The sequence below is a fragment of the Macrobrachium rosenbergii genome, chromosome 51 (genome assembly GCF_040412425.1).
Source record: "Macrobrachium rosenbergii isolate ZJJX-2024 chromosome 51, ASM4041242v1, whole genome shotgun sequence".
NCBI classification, from domain to species: domain Eukaryota; kingdom Metazoa; phylum Arthropoda; class Malacostraca; order Decapoda; family Palaemonidae; genus Macrobrachium; species Macrobrachium rosenbergii.
In genome coordinates this window covers 65,315,156-65,320,155 of record NC_089791.1, presented here as the reverse complement: position 1 = coordinate 65,320,155, position 5,000 = coordinate 65,315,156, and the positions used below count along the sequence as shown (strand labels likewise).

At 35.6% G+C, this 5,000-nt stretch overlaps 1 protein-coding gene across 1 annotated transcript in view; it reads left to right on the top strand.

Moving 5' to 3' along the window:
* Positions 1–5,000, top strand: part of LOC136833467 (diacylglycerol lipase-alpha-like) — a 213,395-nt gene that overhangs the window by 146,571 nt on the left and 61,824 nt on the right.

Here is a 5,000-nt window from a genome sequence, read left to right as displayed (position 1 = left end):
ATATATATATATATATATATATATATATATATATATATATATATATATATTATATATGTATATCTTATATATATATATATATATATATATATATATATATATAAATATATATGTATGTATATCATATATATATATATATATATATATATATATATATATATATATATATATATATATATATATATAATTTATCAAAATTGATGGGTTAATGTAAATATCAGAATGATTTTGAAAATGGCTGTTGCTGAAGATAATAGCAGACCAGGTTAAAGGCTTACCAAAGTTTGTAAGGTATGGTTGAGGAGAGAAAGATTACAAAGGAAAGGACGAGAGAAATGATTATAAAGTAAAAGGTGGTAGACGGACGACAACCATACTTAATACATTCGGGGAAACTGTATGGTAGGATATGATTAAGAAAGACAGATAATAGAAGGATTATTAGGGGAAGAGCAGCGTGTGTTCAGACAAAGAGGAGTGTGTGTGTGTGTGGCTCAAGTTTTTTTTTTTTTTAAACAGCTGGGAGATAGTTTTGTGTGTGCATGCGCTCTTCCATTAAAGTGCAAAATTCAAATTTCCTGCTATTAGGGCTTTCACACCTGTAAGCGCTTATTCGTGCATCTCAATCTTTTTTTTTTTTTTTTTTTTGCTATCCCCGTATCCCCATTAGTGCATCTCATGGTGCACCGTAGTGTCATTGCAGCGTCCCTTCCGCCCCTAACTGCGATCCCTTTCATTCTTATTAACTGTACCTCCGTTCATATTCTCTTACTTGCATCTTGCTATTCACCCGCTCCTGACAATTGATTCATAATGTAACTGCTAGGTTTTCCTCATGTTACACCTTTCAAACCTTTTCACTGTCAATTTCCGTCTCAGCGCTGATTGACCTCATACTGTAGGTCCTAGCGCTTTGTCTTTGGCCTAAATCCTATATTCTTTCTATCTGTATATCTATCAATCTATCTATATAAATAAGTTACAAGATATGCCGTATGTTGACTTCAGCCATTGGAAAATCGTACCTTTATAGTGGATAAGTGTAGGTGAGCCAAGGACATTTCGGATGCTCTCTGATAAATATTACCGTAGGCCATGTTTTTCACATTGCTTAAATTGGAACTTCAAAACTTCAAGCGAAGGCGCAATGCATTACTACCCTAACATTATTCTCGTTGCATTTTAATATATTTTTATCTTTTATTAATTTACTAAATTGTTTTTTTTATTTTTTAATAAGTGAGAGCTCTTCTTTCTGTATTTCCCTTTACCTCCTAGTCTCCCGAGTGTCGTTTGTGTTTTCGAGGATTATATTCTTTAGCACTTTATTGCAAGTTATTCGAGGCATTGTTCAGTGATGCGTATCTATTATAGTATGTAAATAAATGCAAATCAACATGATATGAATTTAAATGAATAATATGAATTTAAATGAATGCTAGTCAGATGAAATGAGTATATACTGGCGATAAGAACGTGAAAAGTGTCTGAAATTGGGAACAGTTTCCAAAATGCTACTTTCTGGAAAGTGGATATTGCGATAGCAGTGTTAATGGAAATTTTAAAGATGTTTCATTGGAAGATCCTGTTGAAATGTAAACATATTATTTTAATAAGAGGTCGTTCAGAGTTGTAGTCTACCAGCCAACTTTCAGTAAAATGCAAATACTAGGGATCTACTGTCAGTTAGGTGTGTGAATTCAGATATAATTGAAAGGTAATATCGACCGTAACCGTGATTTTGATATATACCCCTTGATGATTCAAGTTGATGTTCCTAGGCTGTAGCCTACGTGACTGTCTTCACTTTATGGTAATTATTGCGTAGAGATGTAAAATATTAGGTGGCATGAATTTGTTTCCTTTTTATTCCTTTTATATTTTAATTGCACTGGAAATAATATTATTTTTCGTCATTATCAGCCTTCCGTTCTTTCTGTTGCCTCCCACACGGAAACGTCTTTCCTTGTCCTCCGTGACCCATTTTAATGCATATATATGTTTTTTAAACCTCTGTTTCGTTTACTTTGGAAGGATCTCCCCCGGCAATTCATTATGTGCGTTCTGTTTGCCTTTTGCTTTGATCATCTAATAAATAATGCCTTTTGCAGTGGTCGCTCTTGGAGTGTTTATCTTGGGATTTAATATCTTGGAGAGCCTCAGCGTTCAGGGTATAATTTGTTTGTTAGCTCCCATTCTCTTCAAAGATAAATTGGTCGTATCTTTTGTGATTCAGGGTTGGTTATTGGGGTCTTTTCCCCTCAGCCATATTTCTTTAATTATTCCATCCGTCTTTCCGCATTTGAAGGGTAAAGTGCAAAGTGTATGGCCGTATGCATGCACGTATGTCAAATTGCGTTCGACTGAATTGAAACCATTGTCTTTTGAGTTCTAATATTTATCACTAATGTTTTATATGCTTCACTTCCTGTGTATCTGAAAGTTAATAATGAAAGTTTTGAGAAACATATGAAATACGATTTTAATTACTGGAGGGCGTGAGCTTATTTTTGTGCTTCAAATTTATTTTGGCATCATACATCCACCAGGAAGTTATTGGAATTTTTGAAGGAAAAGGATTAATCATGCCAGAAAAATTCAAGGTGTTCTGGATTTAGCTGTAGAAAATTTTAACTCGGGTAGATTCTTTATATAACAGTTATATAAAAATAGCTCAAGGAGAAAGCATTTCTTGGGAAAGCCTAAAATAATGCAAAGTCTGAAGCATGAAAATGTGTCACAGTGTGGAGACCATTTATTATCCATTTATCCTAAATTGACCTTATTAACAAAAAAGGGCCCCATAGAAGGGTAATGTCGTCAGTGCACCTCAAGTGGTGCAATGTAAGCATTGGTGAAGGGTGTTTGCAGCGTCCTTGAGGTCCCTAGCTGCATTCATTTTTTAGACTATTACTCTACCTCCATTCCCACTTCCTTTCTTCAGTCTTGCTATTCAACCTCTCTAACTGTTATTTCTTCGTGCAAGTGTGAGGTTTTCTCCCGGTTCCATCTTTAAATCCATGCACTTCATCATCTGTAATTTCTGGGCCTCTTTATCTAAATGTCTAACCACTCCAGCTCCCTCTTTTCACTGTCTTAAGCGGTGGATGGCCGCAAGTGCCCTAATAGATTTCGTAAAATCAAATCAGTGAGCAAATAAACCATACTGTGTGACTGCAGAATCACTTTATTTGTAATTATTTTACAACGAGTACGGTTTGTTAGGCCACTTTCTCATGGCTAGATCTGCACCTGGCCTCAAGTTTGCCTGAATTTTTTGGTCCTCTGAATTAGGTCTGTATCGCATTTCGAGGTTCTGAGAAAATAGTAATGGTCAGATGTAAAGTTTCAAACGTGATAGTGTAAAGCAAAAGACTGAAAGATCGTTAATTTAATACATTTGAGTGAAAGTCATATAAGAAAAACCCAGAAATCTCTGTTCCCCAGTAGGGGAGACAATAAAAAACCGATTATAAGAGCTGTTTAGTTCTGTCAACTGGAGATAAACAGAAGCAAAACGAAAATAATTTGCAATTTGGAGAGTTAACCGTAAGGAATAGGTTGCACGGAAGTAATAAAACGACTATACCGTAGCCAGTGTGTCCAAAGGATTTCGTTATCGTCCCCTGGCAACCTGTCGTAAGAAATGACCAGCATTTCCAGTAGCTGGATCTGGATTATCAGAACTAGTTAAATATTGCGCTCAGTATTTTCGACGTTCTGAAAATATTCCCCTCATGTATTCAGGTTGCTTATGAAATCTCTCATTGACTCTTCACTTATCTTCAATAGGTGTAAACGTTTTCTCATATTTCTTAATGTTGTCAACATCAATCATTTTATGAAGTACAAAATGGCATTTATGTGCATTTGTATTCTCATAACAAGAATAATCTTTATTGATGGAGGTTTTTATACAATTTCTTAAAATGAGTGTTCACTGTCTTTATATGAAATTATATTAGTACCTAGCGTCACATTACTCTTCAGGATCATTCGCTGCCGTTTAATTTGTTTTTAATTCTTACTACATAATATTGATGATGTTCTTCGATCAAAGGAATTATCATTTCTAGAGCTGCACAGATAATATTTTGACAATAATTGATGTGTCAAAACTACTCATCAGCTTTTACAAATAAAACAGAAAATAATGATGCTGCGATGTCCTTGAGTTTGATATCATTTGTTGGGACCATTATGACTTTCCTGCTTCAAGATTCATACATGAATATTGAACTGTAAACAGTAATCCTTGACCACCTAACAGCCAATCATGTCCATCTACTAAAGAGCAATTTTTGCATAAATTTACCGATACTCCAAAATGAAATTCGTGTGTACTTGGAGTATGGGGGAGGTACTCCAAAGTGGAATTCGTGTTTATTTGCAGTATGGGGGTAAGATACTCCAAACTGGAATTCGTGTTTACTTGGAGTAGGGGGGTGAGATACCAAAAAGTGGAATTCGCGTGTACTTGGGGTATGGGGGTGAGATACTAAAAAGCAGAATTCATGTTTACTTGGGATATGGGGATGAGGTACTAAAAAGTGGAATTCACGTGTGCTTGGGGTATGGGGGTGAGATACTAAGAAGTGGAATTCGTGTTTACTTGTGGCATGGGGGTGAGATACTAAAAAGTGGAATTCGTGTTTAATTGGGGTATGGGGGAATTCTGTTTAATTGGGGTAAAAAGTGGAATTCGTGTTTAATTGGGGTATGGGGGAAAGATACTAAAAATAGGAATTCGCGTGTACTTGGGATATGGGGTGAGATACTAAAAAGTGGAATTCGTGTTTACTTGGGGTATGGGGGTGAGATACTAAAGTGGAATTCGTGTTTACTTGGGGTATGGGGGTGAGATACTAAAAAGTGGAATTCGTGTTTACTTGGGGTATGGGGGTGAGATACTAAAAAGTGGAATTGGTGTTTACTTGGGGTATGGGGGTGAGATACTAAAAAGTGGAATTGGTGTTTACTTGTTTACTTGGGTATGGGGG